At 35.8% G+C, this 14,452-nt stretch overlaps 1 long non-coding RNA gene across 1 annotated transcript in view; it reads right to left on the bottom strand.

The window, feature by feature from the left end:
• The window catches only part of LOC116153059 (uncharacterized), a 547,978-nt gene that overhangs the window by 397,551 nt on the left and 135,975 nt on the right, over positions 1–14,452 (bottom strand). The window contains exon 2 of the long non-coding RNA XR_004136756.2: positions 1,723–1,806. This is a non-coding gene — a long non-coding RNA (uncharacterized LOC116153059). The remainder of the gene's footprint in view (positions 1–1,722; positions 1,807–14,452) is intronic.

The raw sequence follows: 14,452 nt of genomic DNA, 5'->3' as shown, positions 1-14,452 counted from the left end.
CTTAATACAGGAAAAGAGCTTTTCAGTAGTAAATGAGGGGGGTGTCCAACACTGGAATAAGTTGCCTAGAGAAGAAGTGAACTTCCAGGTAATGCATTCAAGCAGGAAGGATGCTGCAAAAGGCATGAATGCTTTTGGTTGGAGATTGGGCCTCTTTAGGGAATCACAAATTCAAATGCCAACAGAGAGCTAGCTAGGTACATAAGCATGCTAGGAGAAAAAGTAAAGAACAGTAAAAAGCAATGGGCTGTGGACAACAAAGAGGCCATCTGCCACTCAGCTCTCGAAGATGGCTGCCTATAAGAATGCTGACCTGGAGGGGTTAGATCTTCAGATGTTTCAAAAGAACCTGGGAATCTAGCTTTTTAAATGAAATCTCCCAATAATTAAAATTTACTAAGTTGCTTCTGATATTCAAATACTATGAAGTCTAAAACTGTAGTCCAAATAAAACTTACCTGGAACTTATTCTATTGTTTTAATTTTAGCACTTAAAATGAGCACAAAAAAATGGTTTCTACACAAAAAATGGTTTCTATCTGCTGATTTGAAAAGATACATGCACCCCACTGTTCATAGCATCATTATTTATAATTGCCAAGACATGGAAGCAACCTAAGTGTCCATCAACAGATGAACAGATAAAGATGTGGTGTGTGTGTATATATATATATACATATGGAATGGAATACTACTCAGCCATAAAAGAGAACGAAATTTTGCCATTTGCACCAACATAGATGGACTTGGAGGGTATTATGCTAAGTGAAATAAGTCAGAGAAAAAAAAATACTATACAATATCACATATGTGTGGAATCTAAAAAATACAACAAACTAGTGAGTATAACAAAAAAGAAACAGACTCTCAGATATAGAGAACAAATTAGTGGTTACCAATGGGGAAAGAGAATAGGAGGGGGTTAAGAGATACAAACTATTATGTATAAAATATGTTACAAGGATATATTGTACAGCACAGGGAATATAACCAATATAGTTATTATTATATAACTATAAATGAAGTATAACCTTTAAAATTGTGAATCACTATATTGCACACTTGTAACTTATAATATAATATGGTACATCAACTATACTTAATTTAAAAAATTACAATCTCTAGAACAAACATTTTAAAAAACGATTTCTATCCTTCCATCCCATTTCAATTTCCAAAAACCTCTTATATTCTTAACATAGGTTTCTATTTCCATGAAGACATCTTGAACAAATATCTCATTTGCTGCAGTTTGTGTTTGATATTAAAGTAGCCATTAGACTAGTATCTTTCTGGTAAGTTCTGCATGTGACAGCCGGTTTTGGAGGGGAAGTCATTTCTGAAATTTCCAGTTTTATTGCATAATATATCATCCTTACCATATATTTAGAGATACAATGATGTATTATGTTTCAATGTTTACATTTACTTCATGAATATATGTCTTTTCTCCTAACATGATTGGAACTTTCTTGAAAGAACGTATCAAGTCTCAGGTTGCCTTTTTCTGTCCTCAGTATCCTTACCACAGTGTGAGTCACACAATATGTAATCAAAAATGGTTAGTTCACAAGGTTCTGTATCAAATAATATAATTGAAGATATCCCTGGCCAAAAAGGGAAAAGTTGGAGTAAGCTAGCTAGAAAATTTATTTAGTCCTGCCCTCTATAGACTTAACCATCAGCACTATCACAATCTCCCAGCCTCTCAGCTGGACTTACCTTCTTGAAATTTTACCACCACTGGTGTTTCCCCGGGAGTCTTAAGGAGCTCTCCAAAAGGCAGTGACTGAAGATATCCATTCCCTGTTTTGAATTTTAAAAAGAAAATTTTAAAAATCAGACAAAATCTTTCTGTATTCCATGCATTTTATGTCACTGGGGCCTTGGGAGGAATTTTCACTGTAGGGCAGCTTAGATGGGATTTACCAACCATTAGAAGAAGTAAATGGCTCACACTTACTCCTTTCCTTTCTTTCTTTCAATTTCAAGTAGATGTTATGATATTAGTCAATATCTACACTATCTATGGTAGGGTCCTATGGTAGATTCAGAGTTTCTACAAATCAGGTAGAGAAACAAAATGGCAGGTGGTATTTGACAACAAAGAAATGTAATGAATCCCCAAGTATGCCACAGATCTTCAACTTTCCATTTATCCAACAGTCACTGAGATTTTGAATTGTGAAACTAATTTTGTGTTCTTTAAATTACCAAAATTCAGACAATTTTATGCTAAGAAGAAAATTACACAGATACACAGACACACAGAAAAACAGACAGACACACACACACACACACACACACAACTCCTCTGTCCATCAAATAAAGTGAAAACTTTTAAGGAGCCACCCATAAGGTCTTTGACAATCAGATATAGTACTTTTTAGAACAGCTGGTAAATGATTAAGTTCAGCATAACTGGTGTCTAGAGAAGCTTCATCAAAAACTACTTTTAACAATGCTCAGTTCCACAAAAAGAAAGAGTCTGAGAATCAAAACCCAGTTTCAGAAACGACCTTACGCCAAGAGTGAAAGGTGTTAAGCTGTTGTGCTCTGGGCACATGCCCGGGGCAGGGCTCCTGACTTTTCAAGACAGCGTGGTTTTCACTTCACTGTTTCCTGAACTGACCTAATCATGTTCTGCCTTTCCTCCCAGGAAACTTTATTTCCTTTAACTTACATCTTTGCCCCCATCTAACTTCTGCACTCTTAGTGTATTCCCTTGCCTGACTGTTGCTCCAAATATGACACATCCTTTTCTTTTTTTTTCTCCACTGATGGAGGAGTTATTTGATTTTCATGAAAGCATGTTTTTTATAGAAAGACAAAAAAAGGTCTATGTCCTACTGTGTATTTCTGCTTCAAAAATCATTTCTGAGGACACAAGCTGCATTGGGAATGGTTGACCAGAATTCTGGGCATGACAGTATTTAAACCTCAATACTAGAGCAGTTTTCTCAGATCCTGAAATGCCACAGAGCAGTACAAAGGAGACAGACATGCTCTCTGCTATCTCATGTCACTTTTTAGTCCTGAAAGAACAAAGGTAACCAAACAATAGACAATTTCTCTCAAAGTGCAGTTCTTTTGCTGAATTTTGAGTGTGAAATCTAAGTCTGGTGAAAGCAGTAGCACAGTAGTACTTGGCCTTTTAATTTTTGTTCAGCCTACAGCAAAAAGGAAGGTCATGTCTTGTTTACCTAAATTACTAGACCAGCCTCTTAACTGCTCCCTGACTTCTGCCTTTGCTTCCTTCATCCCCTCCAGTTTATTTTCCAAGAGCAGACAGAGTGAGCTTTTAAAACATATCAGATGGTCACAGACATAGAAAACAAACTTATGGTTACCAGGGAGGAAAGGGGGGCGGAGTGAATGGGGGGATAAACTGGCAGTTCAGGATTTGCAGATACTAACTACTATATATAAAATACATAAACAACAAGGTCCTAATGTGTAGCACAGGGAACTATATTCAATATCTTGTAATAGACTATAATGAAAAAGCGTATAAAAAGGAATACATATATAAGCATAATTGAATCACTAGCTATACACCAGAAATTAGCACAACATTGTAAACAGACTATAATTCAATTAAAAAATTTTTTTAAATCAGATAGTTAACATCCTCACTCAAAATTCAACAGCTCTGACTCTCAGTTGGAACTAAAGCCCAAGTTTTCCACCATCTCCTCACACACTCATGCCCCTTACTGTGCTGATCTCATTATCACTGCCTCAGCATCCCTCACTCTATTCCAGTCACAACAGTCTCTTGGCTGCTCCCTGGACACACCAAGCAGGCTGTAGTACTCAGGCACCTGCACGAGTGGATCCTCTGCTGGGACCACTTTTTCATAGACATCACTGCCTTCAAGACTGCTCAGATATCGACATCTCAAAGAGACCCGCCTCAACCAACCTGTAACTGATCAAAATTCTTTTTCCTCCCATTTCAGCTACCCCTCCAACTCCTTTAATCCTGATCTACTTTTCACTTGTCCATATTGCTTATTAGGTCTTTTGTATACTATCTGTTTATAATGGAGGTCTACAAAGGCAGGAATCTTTGTTCTATTCACTCAATTACCCAAAACAGTGCCTGGCATATGTGTGGTAGACACTCGATTAAATTTGTTGAATGAATTAATTAATGGTAAATTGGTTTGTATTTTTTTTCTTTGAAGATAATAAAGGTATTATCCTGGGAAGAAGAAAAAAGATATTGTTAACAGAGTAACTGCAATTCACAATTACTGAATAATAAAAAATTGTTTATTTTCTGAATTCAAACTCATGGGCTTCTGTTTGTTTTTTTCTCAAAGATTCACGGAAGACCCTCAATACCCAAAGCATAAAGGTAAGCTGTAAGGTACCCGGTGAATTTGAGTTAACAAGTGAACTGGAAATTTGGAGAACATTTTTAAATTGTCTTCATCTAAGAAAACAGACTCACATTTGCTTTCAGACTAGTTGTCTATCCACAGCTGCAAAAACATGGGAAGTAGAATTTTGGTCCAGTATCAAAATTCTCTCCAGAACTTTGGCTCAGTTTCAAAATTCTCTCCATTGTTTGGTGCGTATGTCAGTCAGACTCGTTCCTGGATCTGAAGCTTTTCCAGCAAGATGCTCTGGTCTGGGGCCTGGGACTGTGTCTCTGACTTAGACTCTTTGGTCTCTTAGTGCTGCTTTTAGTTCTCGCTTTCTAATCTCCTTGCTTTCTGGGTCTCTTGACTGTGTACACTCATACTCTGTTCCTTGAATCTTGGCTGGTTTCCAAATATTGATCTCTATCATAGATACAGAGATGTATCACCTAGATACTGCTTCTCAGAAATACTTGTTGACCAGCTGTGACAAGTTTGGACATATAGTCTCCTACTGCCAGTGCCATCAGGGACTGCTTTAGCTTCTAAAGGCCATCTTCCCCATGGTCATGTGCTTCCTTGGGGCAGCATGGACCCCATGATAGCCCAATATAGACCCACTAACCAGCAGTTCTTGCTCCAGATGCCCTGAAGGTTGGCCAAGATATTGCCAGGCATGTATCACAAGCCAAATTCTCCCTCTGTCCAATCCTGCTCCTACCTCGTTCTCTCTCCTCCATGGGTACTGACCTCTAATAAACATTGTGTATCCCCAAACACCATCTCGGTATCCACTTCTGGAGAATTCAACTAGTAACAACTTCCAACACTCTCAACTAATAGAAATGTCAAGACTGAGAGAATTGAAGAGGTAGAAAGTGAAGCAGAATATAGATGAGCAATACTCAGGGAGAAATATATGGTACATGAGAGATTTATCTACTGCTGAAACAATGCTAATAACACATTTGAGTTCTCATTGTTCTATGTGTCCTTAGCAACAGCTCATAATACAAGAAAACTACTTTGCTTTCTTAAGACTTAGAGCCAAAACTCTCTTCTAACTCACCCTTTAGAAAATCCTCCCTTATGTTAAGTTGGTAATTCTTTCACAACAACAAAAAAAATTAAAACACATCAATTCTGGAGATAATCAAAAAATAGTTTGGGTTCTGAATGAAGACTTAGGAGAACTAAACTTACTAGATCATACAATTTATAAGAAGATCATCCTGATATTTGCATATTAACAACATCCATTTGTCAGAAATTCACTTTCAACTATGTTTTTCAGTTTGAACACAATTTTAGAATAGAGTGGGCCTTTTCTATTTCTAAGATACAGTTGGTTGGTACCACCTTGTGTTGGCTGGAATCATTTACCTTTACTTCATCATGATATTTTCCTATATTATTCAAGGTAAAACTGCCTTTGATCCAATGTAGCTAATATCTAGGAGACATCTTAGCTGGATCCAAAACCATGCATAGGCACTGCCTTCCCTTTGCCTGAGGGTGAATATAGTTAGCATCTTCCAAACCCCCCTCCAGTCACCAAGCGACCCTTCTGAGTGGCTAATTTCTGTGCCAAGCCCATTCGGCTTGGACCCTTATGAGAAGTTCTGAATTCCAAAGGCTGCTTGTTTGAAAATTCATGAGCTTCTCAATGATGCAGTTCCTTTTTTGGCTGCCCCACTGCTTGGTTAGTTCAGACAACAAGCTGCTTAGGGATGGATAATTTTTCCTTTTAGCTGCCAAAACCTCCAGGGGGGTTGGTATTTCACTGCTATTGTAGAATTTTCAGAAGTTTGGAAAACAGAGAATTTTATTTTTTGTTTTGTTTTGATATAGGACATTTTGACAATGGCTTTGGCAGTGATACAAAAATCTCCATGCTTGTAAACCAGAATAACATTTGCAGCCATCTGGCTTGCATGTAGCACCCTCTGAGTGGGATAGATATAAAAACAGTAAGCAATTAAGAGGTTTAAAATGGTTTTCCCATTAGTTTCTGAACTGAACTACCCATGATAAAGACATAATAGGCAATGAAAGGGTTGCTGATTCTTTGTCAGCACACTTCCCATCATGATAAAAATTGTCTGGCACTTCCATTATTTCTTAATTTCTCAACCTGCCTCCACTATCCCACTACCATGATTTACCCAGATTTCTGGACTCAGATATTCTTTTGTCCTAAATATAACATCCTTAATCATGACAAACCACAAAATCCATTGAAAGATCCACTATATGCCTAGCTATGTTTATTCTCTCTTTTGAATGTGACTAAGGCTTGATTCCAAAGAACAGAAGAAAACTCTTAAAATAGCATGATATGAATCACTACCTTTTAATTTTAAATTTCAGGGCCTAATCTTTATATGGTGAACATTAAATATTTTATCAGGATAGTTTTAAACAATGTAACACAGAAGAAAGTTTTGATTCTTGAAACTGAAAAGACATAGCTCCTTTAGCTCAGGAATTATGTCTTTTGACCACTTTAAAATTATTCAAAGGTATTTCTGACAATAGCTACACATACCAAGATATATAAATAGCACCACCACCTTGGAGTTTTATCAGTTTCCAAGATGGTAATAGGAGATCAAAGTTATCTGAAGCTCTAGAAGCAAAGTTTGAGAAGTTGTGCTGAAAGTAAATGATAAAGTGAGGCAGGATTTGAGAAGAGAGACTTACTTTCCCCCATCTGGCGTGCTTCTTAGAATCCTATTCTGCCTGCCCAGAAAACATGATCTGCTAGTAACCTGCAGAAGAGGCTTTGTGCTATCGTGCATTTTGCACATTTTACATAGAGTAACATATTTTTATGCAAGGCTTTCAGAGATTTCTCACTTAGTTGTCAAGTTCAGAAAACCCAGAGCTGGAAGAGATCAGACAGGAATTTTCCCAAACAAATTAGCATGCTGGAGGATGATGTAAATGGCAGCATGAATTTCCCCTATGCTTGGGCACGCTTTGTAGCACAGCTAAGACATTAACAAGTGATGGTTTCCTGCACTTGGGCTAGTGATTTACGAAGTTGCTTCCTGATTTAATAGAGTGCTAGAAAGGATTGTTGTTATACCAACTAAAAGAATCATAAAATGGTAATGAATGTTATGAAACTTCATGAATATTTCATCTAAAGACAGGCTGTCAGATTTATCTGGAGGTTAAAGAGAACACAGGCCATAAATCACGCTCAAGATAGAGTTGCTTGAAGTTCATAGTTGGTGAGAACTGTTTACATGTTAGGCAAGGCTATCTGTGGGGGTTTATTACCTTGGTGACATGTTAGAACCCAGTTAACCTAAGATAAAGAAAAAATCAGGTTTAAAAAGAATCAGCAAAGTCTTGTAGGAAGCATTGGGGCATTTTTGAAACAAAATTGGCTCTATTGTAATTTTCTCATTTAACATATTAAGTATTCAAAACTATAATCAATATTCAATAAAAAGGATCACAAGGCTATTAAACTGGCACAATAAAATGGAATAATGAGCACAAGAGTGTTCTTTAGCTATGCACACATAACCATCATTTATATTAAATCTTTAATATAGCATCAGTTTCAAGGCAATTTCTCATTTGGAATATTTATAGGTAGTTTAAAATTCACTACTTATTTTGTTAGATAGGTATATTTTACTTCTTCCAATACAACCCTCAAAACTCTGCTTTCCCCAGGCTACACTAATGACAGAAGTGAGATTCAGTGATGATGGGAATTTTACTCTAGCTCAGTAACTAGCTAAGAGCAAGCCCCTTAACTCTTTTAAATTAGGTTTTCCCCTCTTCCTATGTTTTTCAACGTATAAGAAATGTTATTTAAGTATAGATATAACCTTTCTGAAAATCTTTTAATTATCTGGCAGTGGAAATAGAAACCTAGCAGCTCATTCATTCATTTGATCAGTCACTCAGCATCATTTTGAGTGCTTACTATGTGATATGTATCTTGCTAGGTGATAGGGATAAAATGGTGAATAATTAAAACATGGTAGAACATTTTGCTAACTGTAGAACATTTTGCTTCAAGATGGGTACAGACAATTAAACAAGAAATTATAAAATGTGTGATGGTTGACATAATAGAAGCTGTTATGAGGGCACATAGGAGGGGTACATGCCCTAGAGTTTAGAGATCAAAGATGGCGCCTTGGAAAAAAGAATGTCTAAGGTCAGACCCACCTTAATGATAAGTAAAGACCTTGTGAAGTAGGATGTAGACTAGGAAGAAGGAAAAAACATGATCTATCAGAGGACCTGAGGAAACCTTGTAATGGTTGAAGCATACTGAACGTGTGCTTTTTGGGCAGAGGATGGGAAGATGGGGAGGGAAGAAAAGGAGGGCATAGACCATGCCTATAAACCCTGCAAGGAGTTTGAACTTTACCCCAGGGCAATGGATTTCACTCTACCTCAGGACAATGGATTTCAGCAGTAATGACAGCATTAGATTCCCATTTCATCTTGTTTAGAGTTATATTTCTTGTTCGGTAGAGAAAATGTTTTATACTTCTACTGTTTGTACTAAAATGAAAATCAAGATTTTGATCAGATGTTTTAAAGTCAGTGACTGATGGGTTTTGAGAGTAACTTTATAAAGTGAGTGGGGAAGGGGGAATCAAATTATTTTTGTAAAAAATGTTGAACATCATCAATGCTCTTGAATAGTGGAAGAGAAGGTGATCAAATAAATACATTTCTCTAAGAACAAAGTCAGAGTGGGGTAATTACCCTGAAGAATTTCCTGATAAGAATGGAGTAGTTCCAAAGTTAGATAATGAGATCTATTTCTGAAAGTCTTAAAAATAAAAATTGTCCTTCATTTTAAAGAAGAAAAAGTAGCTTACATTCTAAAGAAATTGTTCCCCTGAATGTCCACATCCTCATCCTGCTCAATATCCTGAATATGTTGTATTAAAATAATAACTAGTATTGATTAAGAAAATACCATGTGTCAGTCCCTGTGTGTTTTACATATACTAACTTATTAAAACTCCTGAGTGTTTTACATATATTGGCTTATTTAATCCTCATTTTAAAATCTGTATAGTAAATACTATAATTATCTCCATTTTAAGATGAGGGAATTAGGCACACAGAAACAAGTTATTGTCTATGTCACACAGTCAGTGAGCTGCAGAGCTGGGATTTGAACCTAGGCAGTCAGGCTTTTAACCACAATGGCATGTCCCAGTGTTCTCAGTCATAACATATTACATAGTTACACAATTTATAGTTTTTATGGTAATAATCACTAGGAATAACAATGAAAATTATCACCAAAAAAAAAAAAACTGTTCCCATTTACCTTTGAATATTCTTTTATATCTATTTATGAGGGAGTTCATATTTCAAGGAAGAAGAAAATTCTAATTTGATTTTCTGCAAAGCAAACATACTTCTGCAGATTTGACACTTGTAACAATGTATTTGCCCATTGATTATTGATGAATGAACTCTGTGTTCTTACTGTGGTACTGGCATACAGTAAATGCACTGAACACATGACATCACTTTTAGGAGAATAAGTAATCTTAAAAACTGTCCTTCACGGAGTATATCATACTGAACTGTCATTCACATCACTCTAAACTGAGTTATAATGTTATTATCTGGTAGATGTCACATCCTTCATTCAAAATGGAAACCGTGCTTTTAATTTCTAGAGAAAAACATCTCATGTGTTTAAGCTGATGTATAGGGCAGAATACCAAAGCCTCCCCAATACAAAGAGTCATTTGTCCAATTTTCTGACCTGCTCCATCCTAACGACTAAGGACAGCATAGGATGACAAAAGGTTTCCAGCAGAAACGGATTTATAGTCAGAATCAGTTTCCTACGTTTTCATTCATTTTGAATGAATACAAAGAATAATCTTGCTGCTAATACAAATGCAGCAAACTGAGCCATTAAATTGACAGTGTGATCTATCCCACTTCACACTGCTTTATAAGCAAAATGTATCATTCTCGGGAGCTTTCTCCTGGTTAAATAATTGTAAGAAATATATCTCTTGCCACTACTTTTATTGATAAAACACAGCATGTCATCTTAATTCATCCCTCCACTGCTGTATTTTATCATCTTCTACCGAGTGATTGGGATTCTGATCACCCTGTGTTCTGCTCTCAGATTGAAAGCCTCTATCTACTCATCTGTTATTCTTCACAAAGCAAAGCTCTGGTGTAACATCTGTTTTCCCACTGAATCTTCACCAGAGTCTCAGATGCCAGCAAGCAATAACCTTGGGGTTCTCTTAGAAATCCTCGAGGGTCCCTGCTATGTCTGGGCTTGAAGCTAACAGAATTAATGGACAAAGTGCTGTTATTTGATTTTCATTTCTGAATTTGATTTGGGGTACATGAGCTTGGTGGAGTGCTGATAATGTTTTACTGATCTTTGAAGCTAGTCATCACTTGATGAAAGGTTTAGAAGGCTGGAAGCTTTAACTGCATATCTTGAATTTTATTTTCTCTCTCCTTCCAGTGATGTTCAATTAAGCTCACATCTTAATCTTAGAACACACATAAAAATCTGTCTCGTCTCAATTAGGTATTTTTAGGAAATTTTCCATTTCTAATAACAAATGGTGATTTAAAATTTCTAGTCTGAAATTGGCATCAGTTCGAATTCTTTTGCATTTTGTGATGGAATCTGCTGAAAATTTTTTATCCATTTAGTTCAAATTGTTGAGAAAGGTTATAAATTAATTTAAATCAGAAGTAGATTTTGGTCATGACACAAGTCAAAAGAAATATATAATCTAGAAAATTTGTAAATATTGATCACTTTTATAATTAGTAATAACTTATGCTAAAAGATAAAATGTATGCTCTAATCTGGTATATCTGCTTTATATATACACATAAATACATGTATGTAAATACTTAGACATAATACTTGTAAATATATACATCATGCTAATAGAAATTTTTCAGGTTTCTTTTTCCTCAGCTTTACTGAAGTACAATTGACAAAATTGTAATATATTTAAAGTGTATATTGTGGTGACTTGATATACATACATATTATGAAAAGATTCCTTTCACCTAGTAAATTAACAGATTCATCACCTCACATATTAATTTGTGTGTGTGAGTTCTACTCTCTCATCAAATTTCAATTATAAGAAAATAGAATTTTAAAGTCAATATTAGCAGCAATGAGTCATTTACTGTTTCATTATCCATTACTGCAAAACTGTCCACTCAAAACTAAGCAGTTTAAAACAACGATTTTTTTTCCACAAGTCTCTCAGTTGACTAGACTCAGCTGGGGAATCCTCTGCTTCATGTGGGATTGGCTGGGGTCACTCACTCAGCTGCATTCTGCTAAAGACTGAGCTTCATCGGAAGATCCAAGAAAGCGTCACTCATATGTCTGGCACTTTGATGCTCTCCACATGGCTACTCCACATGGCTAGCTTGGACTTCCTCACAGCATCGTGGTCTCAGGATAGTTAGGCTTTTGCATAGCAGCTGGCTTTAAGAGAAATAAAGTAGAAGATGCCAGTCTCCTTAAGGGCTAGTCCTGGAATAGGCATAGCATCACTTGAGCCCCATTCTATCAGGCAAAGGCAGTCAAAGGACTAGCTCAAAGTCAAGGGTAAGGGATGGACTCTACCTCTTGATTGGTAGAGTGACATGAATATAGAAGAAAGGCAGAAATTAATGGCCATCTTTGGAGACTATCTAGAGCACTTTCCTAAATTTAAATTTCAAGGATCTATTTTTAAAATTAGAGTGGAAGTACTCTCAGCCTTCTTCATTACACTAGACAATAATTAATTTTCCCAAACTATTAGTCTGTCTAAAGCCCTTGAAATCCCATATGTTAAAAAATTCACAAATTAATCTGTGATGCAATCCTGAATATTTACTAATTTTAACACTGACATCAAACCTCATATTTCAGTCTTACTGTCTTTCCCTCACTGTGCTTCCATTTTTACTAGTCTTTTCTTCATTAGTTTACATTTTCCCCTACAATACAGTTTGAAACCAAGCAGAAAATAAAAACTGAAGTCAAACTTATAATGTGTTTACACATGTGACCCACTCAATTTGGTCAAATCCAATCATCCATCCAGAAGGTCAATAGGCATCATGGATCCTGAGAAGTTGCCAGGCAGTGTTTCCATCCACCTCACTCAAAGTACCTTCAGTTTTCAATTATCCACACCAGTGGTTTTCCCCATTGACAGGAATAACAAGAGATGACTTTACATTTAACAAGCGTTTAATAAATGTTAGTCACAAAATATCATTTACAAATATATCAAAGATAGTTATCCTCGTTCTTTTGTGTAAAAACACTGATCAAGACCCCAAAATATGCTAGGTATTGGAAATATAAAGGCATATGATCTCCTTTGCAAAGTTTCAGAAAGCTAGGGAAAAAAATGCTTCCTTAGGTTTCTGGTTTTGCTTTAAAAAAAAAAAATCTTTAATTTAATAATATGAAACAATATAACCTATCCTCAAAGTTTCCATTTATAAGGGTTTCAGTATTCTCAAGTGAGATTAAGCCAAATAAAACTACTGGATTGAAACAAGGATATTTAACAATTAAAGGTTTCTAAAATAAAGACACAGGATTATTTTAGTGAGTTTTCTCATCTGCAGATCAGAGATTTGAGGGACATAACTCTGACACAGAAAAGTCCTCTGCAGGTTTCTACAAAATGAGAAAATCAGCTCCCACAAGATATGAGTGATACTTGGAGGGTTTGGTTTATTGTTAATTCAATACACATTTATTGGGCACCTACTAAGTGCCAGCTTTGTGCTGGGTATACAATGGAAAGCAAAAAAGATTCAATCTCTACTTTCACAGAGCCTCCTGTCTAGTGGTAAAGACATGCAAGTGGCTACAATCTCACATGGTCTATTTTAAAAGTAAGTAATACACTCACTGGGAGGACACAATAGGGTCCTCTAGTCCAGGACTGGGGGATCAGGAACAGTCTCATTAAAAAAGGATAAGTATAAATGGGTTAAATGAAAGTTCGCAGGGTGGAGAAGAAGAGTGTCCCAGGCAGAGGGAATAGAATGTGCATAGGTCCAGAGTTAAGAATGGATGTTCTCTTCTGGGAATTGAACATTCTTTCATCCAGCAGAAACACTATTGTGAGAGGAAACTGTTAAATGAGAGTGCAGCTTCAGCAGCAATCCTACCAATTTCTGAGAAGTGGGAAAGGAGGATTTTAGTTATGTAGGTCCATTAACATCCATATTCTAAAGATTTCCATTTATAGATCACATTGTGTACATGTTTAACTTTGACAAGCATATGTGTATGTATTTAAGTGTATCACACACGCACACACATAAAAGAAAGGGGAAGAAAATACATCGACATGTTAACCATGCTGGATGGTAGGATAACAGATGATTTTTTTCTAAATTTGCCACTTTATACTTTTTTTGTAGTTTCAAAATTTTATACATTACCACACACAAATAGTATACTTAACAGAAAAACAACATTGCTTAAATGGAACATAACATCTGAATATAACTACAAATGATGTCTCTGAACCTTTTCGTCAGTCCTCTGTTTCTAACGGACACTTTCTATGCAAGTGTTCTTTCTGATTTTTAATAAGAAATGCTTTGTCTTTGGAGTCAGTTGAATTGAGTGAGTAACTAACTTTAGAATATTAAGAAACATAGAAAAGTATACATTTCAACCATGTTCCCTACTCATAGAACATAATCTTTAAGTTTGGTAAATATATTTTATACATATTTCATATATATTTTCATATAAATACATATATATGTGTGTGTGTGTGTGAGATTTGAATCCAACACAGCACAAATTATTTTGAGCATGCTATACACATCCTGAATATTGCTAAAATCCATCTGTTACACAAAGCACCTCTAAACTTCCATAAGACATAAATAGAAGTTAACATTTTTCTAATTCTAAGTTTTCTGTTCCTTAGTCACCCCCTACAAGGTTTTCCCCATTATTTATTTGTAAATTCTACATATCAAACTCAAATCCACAAGATCATCACATGATTTGGAATTTAAACTCAGAGTGGACAGGAAAACAA

Source organism: Camelus dromedarius, chromosome 4, assembly GCF_036321535.1.
Source record: "Camelus dromedarius isolate mCamDro1 chromosome 4, mCamDro1.pat, whole genome shotgun sequence".
NCBI classification, from domain to species: Eukaryota; Metazoa; Chordata; class Mammalia; order Artiodactyla; family Camelidae; genus Camelus; species Camelus dromedarius.
The sequence above is the reverse complement of the archived record's forward strand: the minus strand, read 5'-3'. Positions and strand labels throughout refer to the sequence as shown.